The sequence below is a fragment of the Catharus ustulatus genome, chromosome 10 (assembly GCF_009819885.2).
Source record: "Catharus ustulatus isolate bCatUst1 chromosome 10, bCatUst1.pri.v2, whole genome shotgun sequence".
Taxonomy (NCBI): domain Eukaryota; kingdom Metazoa; phylum Chordata; class Aves; order Passeriformes; family Turdidae; genus Catharus; species Catharus ustulatus.
In genome coordinates this window covers 1,016,333-1,030,371 of record NC_046230.1, presented here as the reverse complement: position 1 = coordinate 1,030,371, position 14,039 = coordinate 1,016,333, and the positions used below count along the sequence as shown (strand labels likewise).

The following is a 14,039-nucleotide window of genomic DNA, read 5'->3' as shown; positions in this document are numbered from 1 at the left end:
CAGGCACACCATGGAGAACACGGGTAACAAACATGTCCAGTTTAGAACACACAGAACAAACACGTCCAGTTTAGAACATGGGCAACAAACACGTCCAGTTTAGAACATACAGAACAAACATGTCCAGTTTAGAACACAAAGAACAAACATGTCCAGTTTAGAACACAAAGAACAAACATGTCCGGTTTTCCATGGGCCCGGGAGCAGGCTCAGGCTGTGAGCAGCAGGCTGAGTGTAGAGCACAGTGTGGTGAGAACACAGCCCTCACCCTACAGAGCAGGCACAGGGTGACATTGGGGTTAAGGAGGAATACTATCACCACCCTGGAAGAGACATTTAGGATCATGCCCTAACACCTCAACTAAACCATGGCACTGAGTGCCACATCCAGTCTTTTTTAAACACATCCAGGGATGGTGACTCCACTACCTCCCAGGCAGATGACTCCAGTACTTGATCATTCTTTCAGTAAAAAACTTTTTCCTAATATCCACCTATATTTCCCTTGGTGCAACTTAAGAGTGTGTCTTCTCCTTCTGGTTGTTGTCACCTGGAAAAAAGACCAACCCCCACCTGAGTACAACCACCTTTCAGGGAGTTGTAGAGAATGAATTGCAGGCGAGGTTTGGTTAAAAGTTTAATGTGACAGGAGCAAACCTCACCTACTCCAACATGAGCTACTAAAAACTGTGTTTACTGTTCACTCTTCCCCAGTCACACAAGATCTTTTAAAACCAGAACCCCATGCACTGGTAACAAAATATGGTCTGTGTGCCACTGCAGACCATGGAAACCCCTGCAGACCCTGGCATGGGAATTCTCATTTAGTCCTAAAGTGTGAACCCACTTAAGGTTCTGGCCTTCTACAGCTGCACAGGTGAATTTCTATCCAAACTGCTTTCAAATCTTAAAACAAAATACAATCAATCTGATGATAAATACAAATGCCTAACTCAGCAAAGTGGAGATCTTTCCACTCCACAAATGTCATGGGTATCTATCTACAATAGCAATGATTTTAAGAGTTCAAGACATGTACAAAATAGACTGGAAAGTTTTTGTTAAAGATCATGTGGTACTATAAATATTTCCCAGCAGTTTCAACTGCCACATGAGCTGGCCCTATCAAATGGAAAATTAAATGTCCGTTTGTCAGGGTTCCTTCAGAAATCAGAATAAAAATATCACCGTTTAGTTTTCTAAAAATATCTATAGAAAACATGAAAGGCCTGTTTCAAAGGCCTACTTCCCTCACAGTGCTCACACTGGCACCAAGAGTGGTCTTTCAGCCATCAAGTCTAGATTCTCTCATTCTCCTCATGAAATACAGCTAATTTTCCACAAACAAAGATTATTTCATCAGGGTTTTTTATCCCGGATCCCCGATTATTTTGCCTGTTCATCTCCTGGAGCTTTATTCCTCTGGTGTGCCCATAGCATTATGCACCAGGTTTTAAAAACTGAAGTCAGGATTTTAAACCCACAGTGAATGCAGTTTCTACTCACATATTAATGCCTCTAAATAAAAGTGGCCCAGTTTTCAAGAAATGCTGAGCACCTGAATTTGCAATTGACTTACACAGGACTCAGAGATATGAAAAAAATGCAGACACATTAACTGGCTACAAATTAAAATTTAATTAAATTTTAGGTAACATTATTTGAACAGATGGTTAGATTTTATGAAAATTATTCTACAATTCAATGAAAGGATAGTTTAAAAACTGTGAATGAGATTGTCTTCAGAATTTTTTTCCTGGAAAACAAGTCTACATATAGAAAACAACACTACTAAAATGGCATTCCAGACTCAAAAGAACTTACAGACTTGAACAATAAGGATAGAAGGAAAATTTTATTTCCTGTTGCTTTATACTCAGGTAAATACACACATCTGCTGCTCCCTCTAAAGAATACTCATGATGAACTGAACAAGTGAATAAAACTCAGGTCCCAGGCTTCTGACAATTCACAGGCAGCCTATAATTCATGATGAGCACAAAATCAGCTTCTCACAGCTAATTCACAGCCACCCTCTGCTCTACCTGGACATCACTGCATAGACACATTAAAATATAAATAAAGAGTTTCAGGCCATCCTTTTGAATTGTGCAAGTAAAGTAAGTTGCAGGGAGAAGAAAAACTCCTTTCACACTTCAATATTGCTCTGTGAAATTGTCTTTGGAAGTATCCAATCACTGGATCACACTGAAGCTGGGGACACTATGATAAAACATTCCCTTCAGCTGGCTGGGATGCAGTTCTGCATGGTTGAGAAGGAAGGAATAGAAAGGAATGGAAGAAAACAGCAGATTAGAAAAGCACTGTCATATGAGTAACAGTTCATTTGATGCCTGACCAACAGCATCAGGGAGAGAAAAAGAAAAAAAGCTCAAAGGAAAAAAGCCCAGGCCAGTTATTCAGTATTCTGTATCAATTGGGCTGTGAGAAACCATCTGGTAAAAACACCTTTAGAAGCATTTCTAAACAGCTCTCTTAGGTATTTTGGAAAACTCAATAGCAGCAGGCAGAGTTGGTCCTGATACAAGGGGGATTGCATTTGTATAGCCCACTCCAGAACAGAAAGGTGAGACTGAAGATTTGGGAAAATATTTGAGCTGGTGAGTTCACAGCCCAGGTAACTCCCTTTTGATCCTGCACAGCTCTGTAGATGCTTCATGAACTAGAGGGAATATTGCTTTTTTACCAACCTGAAAATGAAACTCGAGATAATTTTAGTAAGGAGGTAATATAAATGCAGATCTTTATTTGAAAGTCTTCAGGGGCAGTTATGGAAAGATCAAGAAAAGAAAGGCAAAAACCAAATTGCATCAGGAGGCCAGCATGAAATGTTAGGGTATGGTGAGTTCCAAGAACAGACTAAACATTGAAATGATGGCACGCTTACTTGGATATTTTAAACAAACAAACAAAACCAAGGTTAACAAAGCAGGTGAATGGAGGGGGCACAAGGGAAGGAGGACTGGACAGTCAGACTGAATGGGAAAGGAGGAGGAGCTGAAGCAGAATAAAGATGTCATTTGAACACAGGTGAGTCATGTGTTTCCATAAAGCTGCATCAGTGCCTGTGCCAGCACAGTGAGAGTGCAGAGAGAAGCAAGAGGAGTGGCACAGTGACAGATCCTCACAGCCTCAGGGCTGCCTGGCCACTTGACAACTCTTAAAATCATTTCAAAAAATGTAGGCAAAACTACAGCCTAAAGGCCTGGCTTTCTAACAGCCCAAGCTATTATCAGAACTACTATGCAAAGTCTCTGTTCAGAATCTGAAAACATGCATTAATAATCTGTGCTTTTATTGATTTATTGTACTAAGTAAACTGTAGGGGCCTTGTCCTCCCATTGCTAAACAAGAATTATACCTGACTTCTTAACAGTCTGATAACAAAACTAGGAAATAATAAACCAAGATTAGTTCTACTCTCTGGGATTTATTTCCTTGCCTGTTCTACCACTCAAAATATTTTTTTTATTCCACTGTAAACACAAAGGAAACATTCCACTTATAAGACATTTAAATAAATAAATAGTTAGTATTTCCTCTCCTTTGGAATTATACAAATGGATCTAGACCATAAAATATCACCAGCAGATGTTAAATCTAGATAATATTCTACTATAAAAAAACTTAGAAACAGGTTTTCCTGTAAGTAGATACTTCTTCATAAAGGGACTAAAAGATTCACCTTTTAATTATTTCTGGTATTTTGATCAAAACCTCTAAGAAAGGGGATTATTCTCCAACAGACAGATTGCGTGCATCTGCAGAGGGAGGTGAACCAGTGAAATAATTAAAACCAGTTGAATATCAATGAGGACTAAAATTTTCAACTACAAGGAGGGCACACAGATCAAAACACACAAGCAGACTGTGCTTAAGTCTCCTACAGAGATGCCATGGATCCTACAGAATAGAAAGATACTCTTTAGTGACAAAAAATAAATTTTACATGCTTCATCGGGCCAGGCATTGTTCCTGATGTCCTGGTCTGTTTCTTATATAATCTGGTCTGGATTTTTGCAGTTATTTTTCTTCCAACACCAGCTTCAATGCCCCCATCACACAGATTCAGAGGTGGCTGTTCTGTGAACAGGACTGGCCAAGGACACACCAAGCACTGAAGGAAATCCAACAACTCAATTCTAATACAAATATTTAGAGGTATTTTATACCTTTTTCATGAAACTTATTTATAAAGACAAGTTGAAATACAATGCCATGCAGTAGAAAAACACAATCCTAAAATCCCCTTTTGTCATGAAGTAAAAGGTAATAAAGCCAAAAGCAGCCCTTGCCATTCACCACAAGGTCCAAAAATGTCTAAGATTATGTAGGAATTACTGATTATTTAGCCTCTGGGAGTCAGCTGGTCCCAAGCTCAGCTCCAACACTGAAGTTAAAGCAGGTTGCTTAGGAGTCTGCACACTTAATTTTGCAAGTCTCCATGGATGGATGCTCCACAGAAATGCAGCAACCCTTGGAGCCTTCAGCACTCCTTCAGCAGGGCCTGACTGCTCCTGGAGTTACTTTTCCCCAGCTGTGAGATTCAGCATCTGCTTCTAAGACTTCACAAGACCTCCACCTGGCTTTTTAACTGTGAATAGAGATGCTGCTCAGATGTTACTTTAATGATCTTTACTTTAAAAATCCAATTGCAAAATACCTTTTGATGATCGAAAGGCACACAAATACACACAAACGTCCAGCTAAAAACAAATAAACAGGTTGCAAAATATTTACTCAAACAGGAAAAATGTGAATTAATTTAGGTTGTAACAATGGAATTCTCTGTGTCTCTTAAAAAAGGGGGTGGGGGGAGGGAAGAAAGAAAGTTTACTGACTGTTGAACACCTGAGCAAGTTTTGTGTCAGCCATAAGCCTAAAAGCAATGATTTAAAATTACTAAAGCTGTGTCCAGTAGATGTTCTTCATTTTATTTGATTGGGGAGCTCAGTTGCAACTTTATTGTTTCTCTGTTTTAGTAACTTGATTACCAGAGTCAAGAATTAACTTGCCAAACTAAGTAAGTGTGCAGACAGCAAATAGGTTGGTTTGTTTGTTTGTACTGGGACATTGTGAACAGGTGCCTGTATTTCTACTGGGTAGTCTAATAAGGCAGTAAAAGACAAATAACTCCACATAACACGTGATTTTGCTCCTGAAAACTTCAGGAGTCAGAATTCAGAATCAGGTGCCACAAGAACATTGCACATGAATCACTTGACATTTGGCCTACATCAGGAACTGATGCAAATTTAAATGTGCTGACTAAAAATTGTAGCATTTCTTTCAAGTACTTAGAGAAAGGAAACTAACACACGTCAACTTCTTTAAATCCACATTGAATTGAAAATTTTATCTTTTTTTTTAAGGCAGGAAATCAATCAATGCAAACATATTATTCAGCCAGTTAGAAACACTTTGTTAACAACACCAAGTATGAAAAGCTTTTTTTGTCTGATTAAGTTCCATAAACATTTTTCTACCCAAATTATGACACCCTCTACACATCTATGTTTAAAGAAGAAGCTAAGAGGAGTCATTTCCTCTTGCTAATAGAGCAATATGTCAAAATATACTTCTTGTAAACTAAAATGACTTCTCATTCCTTTCAGTTCTAATGGCCAGATCTTTTTCATTCCCAACCAGGCATTCAGGAGTATTTCCAGAGACTCCTGCAGAACGACATTCACACAACCACACAGCATGAGTAAAATGCATCAGACATAGGCAGTTTTTTCCCAGTTTCTCAGGAAAATATGTTTAAACATCTGACAATCCGCAAAGTGGTAGAAAAATGACTATATTTCTTATCTCAAGGACAAGAAGTATACAGAAATTAAGAACTACACTGTATCAGGATATAAATGTTTATTTATCTGGTAGCAAAAAGCGTAATCCACAGTACCTGCATTAGGTAGAGAGGCTTCTTTTATGAGAAGTGAGACACACATTTTCAGCCTAGAATTCACAAAAGCTGGAAATGAACTACAAATAGTGAAGGACAGATGTATCTGACACTGATAAACTGAAAACTTAAGCAAGTTTGATGAATTATGGAACTACAATACAGGACAAATAATAGTGACAACAGAAATATTAAAGCCACTCAGAAGAGCCATGACAGGAGAGCTACAGACCAAAAAAAAAGTGTATTTTCAAATTCCCTGGAAAATACAAGCAATGATTTAACTTTTTCCAGCAAATAGGGGCTTATATGTAATCACATCTACACCAAACAACTCCCTGCTCAAAACCATAGCCAGCATACACAGCAGCCAAGAGAAAAACCTGAAACCCATCTCGATTTCACAAGATACAACTATTTCCAAGAGGGAAAATGGTTCAGTGAAAATCCATTAGTCCATTATCTGTTGATCAACTGGAATGAGTAGAGTCATCCATTTACAGTAGTTTCACAAATACAAGCCGCACGGATTATAAGCCGCACTTCCGGTGCCTCAACAATGTTGCTGTCTTTGTCAATAGATAAGCCGCACCCCGAATATTAGCCGCACTTTCGTTCGTCGCGAGAATCTGTGCGCAGCTTTCACAAATTGGCCAATTAGTAACAGGATCGCGGCATAGCGGGGTTTACTGGCTCGGGGCTGGGCCAGGAAGGCTCGGCCCGCTCATGGTTGCCGACGGGGCCGGGTAGCCCAGCTCAGCGCCACGGCTCGGCGGGGCTGGTCGGGTGGTGCTGCCGCCGCCGCCGGGCTCGCTGGCCCCCCTCTCCCGTCAGCACCGCCCTGCTGCCGCGTTCGCTAGCCCTGCCGGCGGGCTGCCACCGCCGCCGCCCGGCTCGCCGGCCGCGCCGCGTTCCCTAGCCCTGCCAGCGGGCTGCCGCCGCCGCCGCCCGGCTCGCCGGCCGCGCCGCATTCCCTAGCCCTGCCGGCGGGCTGCCGCCGCCGCCGCCCGGCTCGCCGGCCGCGCCGCGCCGCGTTCCCTAGCCCTGCCGGCGGGCTGCCGCCGCCGCCGCCCGGCTCGCCGGCCGCGCCGCGTTCCCTAGCCCTGCCGGCGGGCTGCCGCCGCCGCCGCCCGGCTCGCCGGCCGCCCCCTCCCGTCTGCACCGCTGCCGCGTTTCCTCGCCCTGGCCGGCACTGCAGGCCCCCGCACCGCCGGGCTCCCCCACGCTGCTGGTCCCGATTCTGCTGGGCTTCCCCCGCTGCCAGGCAGCCCCACCCGCCGGCCTTCCTGCTTCTGCCATGCTCCCCTGCACTGCTAGCCCCAGTTCTCCCAGGCTCCCCCGCCCTACTGACCCGGCTCTGCCGCCCCCCTGCCCCGCCCTGCTGGCTCAGGCGCTGCCGCCCGCCCCCCACACTGCTGGCCCCGCCTCTGCCAGGCTTTCCCACCTCAGCCGGGGCCGGCCGGGCTCCAGCTTGGCTTGGGGCTGCCGCGGGCTCTCACTTCCGTGTTGGCAGCTTTTAGAATTTTGTTAATGTATTAGCCGCCCCGGAATATTGGCCGCACTTCCGGGTTTCCACCAAAATTTTGGTCAAATTGGTGCGGCTTGTATTCATGAAATTACTGTATATTTTTAATATTACAAAGTTAAATACAAAAAAGCCTAACAACCATACTAACTTTACAAGCAAAATATAACAGAAAACAATCCCAAAAAATCCCAGCCCTGTCATACTTACTCCAATGAATCTTTACTGTTTCAGTCTGACTGTGTAACAAAGGTACTTTTATTAAACATTTTCTTCCTATTACTCTTGTTTTTTCAGAAGATTCCACAAGATGACTTCAATGTGATCTAAAAAAAGCAAAACACAACATAATGTAATTGACCAAATGAGAAAATCAGCAAATTGTATTTGGTTTAAAAGATGCACCAACTTTCTGTCTGGAAATACCTAAATATTCACTATATTTTACTACCTTCAAATACTACAGCACCACATACCCATTACACAATGTGAATAATCTAACAATTAAATGAATGTCAAATCCACAAACACCCTGCTACCATAAAGGAAAAAAAGGGAAGTAGTATTTGAATATGCCATTTATTCTAATAAGTCTTATTGTCATGAATTAGTCAGAAACATTCTTAGCTGCTACAAATATTTTCAAATTTTTGTGCACTCAATTTGAATCAGACCAGCCGATGTCCATTGCAGTTAAAGCGAAAAAAAAAGGGAGAGAGAGTTGCCTTCATTATCTTATGCACATTTTCTCATTTTCCTCTGGACTGTAAGCTGATTTTGGTGGTGGTTTTTGTTTGTTTGCTGTTTTGGGGTTCTTTTAAGAGCATGTCATCTGTAGTTCTACTATGGAGAAGTTGAGTTGATGACACAAGTGATCCCATATTCCTATTCATAGTTCAACATGTGAAAGGTGCAGAAGGTCTCTGAGCAACAAACACCCTGCAGATGTACAGGGCAAGACATTGCCACAGAGACAAAACATCATCCTCCTTAGCCCTACCCTGCAAATCAAGCTCTCAACAAACAGAATAGACAAAAACTACTTCAGTCCCCCCTGAGCACCAAGCAGTGCTGTCAGTTTGCACTGATGTTATCCCCAGGTTTGTAGGCTAAGCCACAGAGCACACGATGTGTAACTACACTGCACTTCCCATAAACAATTATTTTTCTAAACCACACCAAGTTGGTCCCACTGTGCTCGTGAGAACTCAACACAGGATGGTGACCATGAAGGTGGGAGGGATCTCACTGCCCCGTCCCACTCAGAGCAGAATTTCTCTAGGAATTGGCATGTGGAGACCTCTAAAGCAACTCAGACTCTTCGGTAGCTTTGCGGGATAAATACTTGCTGCCCCATGTAGTTAAGTCTAAAAAAAAGTTACAGTAATTTCACAATTATATGCCGCACCATTTTGAATAAAGTCTTGGTCCGAACCCGGAAGTGCGGCTTGTATTCCAGAGCGGCCAATATATGAAAAAAAGTTCTGAAATTTGCCAACCGGAAATGCGAGCCAGCAGCAGCCCCAAGCCGAGCCGAGCCCACCTGGTCCTGGCAGGGCAGCCCCGGGCCGGGGGGAGCGAACGCGGCGGTGGCAGGACCGGCAGTGCCATCCAGGGCCAGCTGCCTGGTGCCAGTGGTGTACGCAGGGGCGAGCGAGCTCAGCAGCGGCGGCTGGCCCTGAGCCCCCTGCCGAGCAGCAGCACTGAGCTGGCTCACTCGGCCCCGTCGGCAGCCCCAAGCGGGCCAAGCCCACCCGGCCCCAAGCCAAGCCAGTAAACCCCGCAATCCCGCAATTCTGTTACTAATTGGCAACTTTGTGAAAGTTGTACGGGGATCCTCGCTGCAAACGAAAGTGCGGCTAATAATCCAGTGGCTTATGTATGGACAAAGAACGAAATGTTGCCGACACCCAGATATGTGGCTTATAATCAGGTGCAGCTTGTAATCGTGAAATTACTGTAAGTTACTGCTCCATGCACAACCTTTTGGTTCTCTCAAAATGGATATTCACGTGGTGTGCAATAAGCCAACCCACATATAACCTGAGTTATAGGATTTATTTACAGAAGTATGAGCTAGTGCAAAAATTTCTCATAATTAATGTCTAGGAGCCTACAGCAGGGAACACACATAAGGAAAAAAAAATACTAGAGAAAAATGAAGAGAGTACTACATGATTTGGAAATTACAAGTACAAAGCAACAGCATGAATCTCACAGAACCAAGGCTGAACTACCAGCCTGGAGTTCATGTTTTACAGCCATGTCAATATCTGTGCTTGTGGAATCAGAAAAATCTGAATCAAAGCAGGCAGGATCTTAGGACAGGGTGTGTAATGCATCCTACTATAGCTAACAGGCATGAGAACAGAATTCCACCCAAGGAAGAAACCCTGCATGACCTGTGGCCCCTCAAACAAGAGGCACAGTGTGCAACTGCACAATACCCTGTGGCAGGAGCAGGATACCCTTCGACTAAAAGTTGGATATCCCAAACTGCTAAAGGTCAATAGCTAACTAGACACATGATGACAAATCAGATGGTGAGTGCCCAAAAATTACCCAGGGTCTATAAATCACACAGCTTAAACAAACCACTGCACTGAATAGCTCCTATCACAGTGCCTGTGTTCACCCCAGTCTCTCATTTCACTACAGCTCCCTGTCCTGTTTCCCATCTTTTCTCACAGCACTTTGTATCTCTGCAGCTCACACAGCACACTGACAACAGCCTGGTCCTCTGCAACCAAATGTGGGGGATCAGCCAGCCCTTGAGACCTTAAACCACTTCTAAAGTGCACAAAGCACCCATTGCTATAGTCAAGCATAAGAAACAAACACTGCATTAGAGGATGAGGGTGTGCAGCCCTTTTTTCCTCACCAACCAGCCTTTCCCATTTTTCAGCGCAGCAGAGAATGGTGAAAGAGAGGTGGTATCGAGGGGCTGCAGCTCACACCATGGGCAGTCAGGACACTTTCCACCCTCACACCACGAGTGGAGAATTTTCCAAAGGTTGGTTACACCCAACCAACAAGGTACAAATTCTGCTGGCCTTTTACCAACCATAAACAGCCACCATGGACTCCAACCACATAAGAAACATGCATCATCTTTGGGAGCTCCAAGTTCAGAAACACTTGAAAGAATTGCCTCCCAAACTGGACTACTTTCTCCACTGCACCTCTCTGGGGAACATGGGAAAAACAGCACTGGCAGCTGGACATTACAAACAGAGTCTCTCTTTTGGGTCTGTTGGGTGTGAGCTCAGCCAAAACCACACCACCAAACCAGCTTGGGCCCACACCCATATGACTTCTTCTGACAGTACCCACCAGGGACCTGACAGGAACCCTTTTCCTTTCAGCTTGCAACTTCTGCATGAGAAGCTGCACTTGGCAAAATAATCATTCTCATGAATCCTTTAATTACACCCTCATTACATAGATAATGATTTTATGTAAATCGTAACTTGTTTTTTCTAAAATATTAACAATCTTATGAGGCAATTCTGCAATCATAAAACTGTGTGGTGACAATCAAAGTGCCTGTGACAACACAGTAAAACTTTTTACAGTTCTTCACCTACACTCCCTATTGTCCAAAGAAACACTTTTATGAATGTATGAGCAAAAAAAATTATATCACAAGGAAAGAAAGGGGGAAGAGTTACCAGAAACTTTTCCCTAAAACTCCTGTGTGGCACAACGTTCAAGATAAACAATTACAAATCAAGGAAATAGACTGCTCACAAAGACAAAGAGAAGAGAAAAAGAAAAATCATTCATAAGCACGGTAAGATGCCACATATAAATTACTGGGCTAATTGTGGCCCTATTGTCTTCTAGTCTATAACAACTTCATTAGACAGGCTGCTGCTCTGTCAGTTCTTCCAGAGTACACAAAAAAAATCCATCTGTGGGAGAGGATGTTCCAGGTTTACTTCAGGATAAGGAATTCCGAGTGGGTTGAATGACATAATATAGCAGTTTCTTGGGTATCTTCTCTGTAATTAAACCTCTTACTCTGGAAGAAAGCACTGAGGCAGACACCAGGAGAGCACTAGCAGATGTTTAGGACAGTGATACACAACTGGGGTATTTTAGAGTTTTTGATTCACAGCTTTGGTCACCTCAAAGCTGCCTTGAGCATGTCAATAGTGCTGAAGATTGGGCAAGTGAATATCACTAAATTAGCTGCTGTAGCAATGAAGAAACTCACCATTTCACCAAGTCAGAGACAAAAAAAAAAGTAAATACGAAGTATCAGTAAATACACCAAGTATCTTCAACTTAAAAAAAAAAAAATACTCAAACATATGAAGCAACTCAGTCTTAAGCTGCAACAATAACAGACATAGAATCCTTCAACAGTATTCACTATCAGTAATTATGCCATCACAACTCAAGTCCAGGCACTAAAACAATGAGCAAAAGAGAACTTCACAGCAGTGCACATCTGCCTAAATGACAGCAACTTCCAGCTTCTACACACTGCACACCTGAGTGCATGGGCTGAAAATGCAGGTTAAAGCCCAGATCTGAAAGAAGTATTTTATCTATTACCTAGTGTTGTGTGCCAGCTGATGCAGACAGCAGAGCTCTACACAAGCACTGTCCCAACAATGCAGTGCCCAGAGTCTCTTCAGTAGCACAAACCAGTTTTGACCTTTTAAAGGTGGCACTTATTCCTGCAGTAACATCAAGAGACAAAACACCATCCTGACAATGGACAGCACACTGTTACACACAGGACAGCATTCTTCTTTGTGTTCTACTTTCTCAGGTGTTGGTGCTTGGTCAGAGACCAGTAATATCCTTTAAAAAGCCTCAGACTTCTCTGAAATGTGAAACCCACCTATCTTGCACAAAATCTTTTAACCAAAACCAAACAGGAATAGAGCTATAAGTTCCCACTGCACAAGAACAGCCACAGAAAAAGAACATAAAGGCAGAGACAAAATTGCAGAACACCAAATGAGTTCAAAACAGACATCCACTTACAGTCAGAACTGTAAGTCAGTTTACACCTTTTCTTATTCCTGAAGATGGGCAAAACAGAGACCACTTAGCATTTTCCAGTATTATTCTTTAAGTTAAACAGATAACAGTTAAGAACATGATTTGAAGCTAGATTCAGTTACACCATCAAGAAGAAGCCGATACCATAATTACATTTTTCCAGTGGGTGACTGAGGGCAGGAGCCCTGTCTCCCACCACAATGAATCACAGTGTGAGGAAGCCTTGTTCACTCTTCCCAGAGCACTGCCTCACTGAGCCCTAGCTCACCTCTGTGAAATTCCCTGCAGTGCCCAATAGGCTTGGTTAAAACAAATTTGTACTCAAAAGCACAGACTAATACACTTTAGAATGAATCATTTTTTCACTTGGTTACACATGCTGCCGAGCTCCCTTTTAGTTTAGAACTGCACGACAATAGCAAAACAATCTTCCAAGCTTTCATCAAGCCTTTATTTTGAACACAGTGATTTCTTAGCAGGGTGTCAGTTACTGACATTTGAATTTAGCCAGGAGGAGAAGAGAGTGCGTCCCTCCTTCACAGTGATGTATCCTGCTCAAGGTTCAGCAACCCAGTAACCCTCCTAGTAACTGTATCTTAGAACTCAATCTGATTGGAGTTAGGAGGCAAATAATCTTTTTGTCTTACAATAAAGTCAGACTTAAGAGCAAAAGAGTGTTGGCATGTACTGGCACTGAAAATGAAGGACTTTTCATTAAAGCAGCAAGGAACAGATAGTTCCAGATGAGAAGGAATCACCTGCACTATTTAGGATCAACAAACTGAAATCTAAGCAAAAATAGTACATTTTTTATTGTTTTTTTTTCTGCTCTGTCACCTTCAAAAGAAATGCCTCTGGGCAAAGAAGGGGAACACATCACTGTTAAGGAAACTTAACAAAAAGAGGCTCCTAGACAGCACATTTTCCTCCCACACTCTGCCAGGCAGCCAGTAATTCCCTGACCTGAGAGTAGTGAGCTGAGATGGAGACTGGCAAAGTCTCTGCTAAGGGAGACCCTGCAATGCCCTCAGCAGTCGAGGGCTGGCTGCCAGTGCTGACCCGTTCTGATGACAAGTGCAGAATGAGAAAACATCCTAGGAGAGGCTCTGGGCTGGAGGATGTACTCTGTTTGCTACTCTATGGTTCAAAAAGCACAAAGTTCAAGGCTGCGCGTGACCATTTTAGAAAAACAGCAGTGTTTTTGTGATTTCAGATGACTCACAAACAAGTGCTTAGATGTGCTTTAGCCTGCTTCACAAACACGGAGTCAAGCAGGCAATGCTTTCCAGCTCATTTCCAGTTCTGACCCAGCACAGGGCACAAGGATCACCCAGCTGGCTCAGCAGCTCCGAGAAGAACAAAGAACTGAAGAGTTCCCACTGAGCACACTCATCCAGCCAAGGGAAGGTGTAACTCCTCCCAGGGCACACACATCACTTCACCTCCATGCCAGGGCCGCAGCTTCTCTAACTCTGCTTCACTCCATGTGCCTGACAGCAGTGAAGAACTGGAAGCTGTGGTCACAGAGCAGTGTTCCTCTTCCCAGAAATCCTCACCCACACATGT

General features: G+C 43.3%; 1 protein-coding gene across 4 annotated transcripts in view; it reads right to left on the bottom strand.

Moving 5' to 3' along the window:
- Positions 1–14,039, bottom strand: part of PIK3CB (phosphatidylinositol-4,5-bisphosphate 3-kinase catalytic subunit beta) — a 90,037-nt gene that overhangs the window by 42,887 nt on the left and 33,111 nt on the right. For 3 of the 4 annotated variants that reach the window (XM_033068581.1, XM_033068583.2, XM_033068582.2), the window contains one exon: positions 7,665–7,780. The gene's annotated coding sequence lies outside the window, so the exon portion shown is untranslated. Of the gene's footprint in view, positions 1–3,706; positions 3,783–7,664; positions 7,781–14,039 lie in introns of those variants that run through there. The other variant, XM_033068586.2, reaches the window with a different exon arrangement.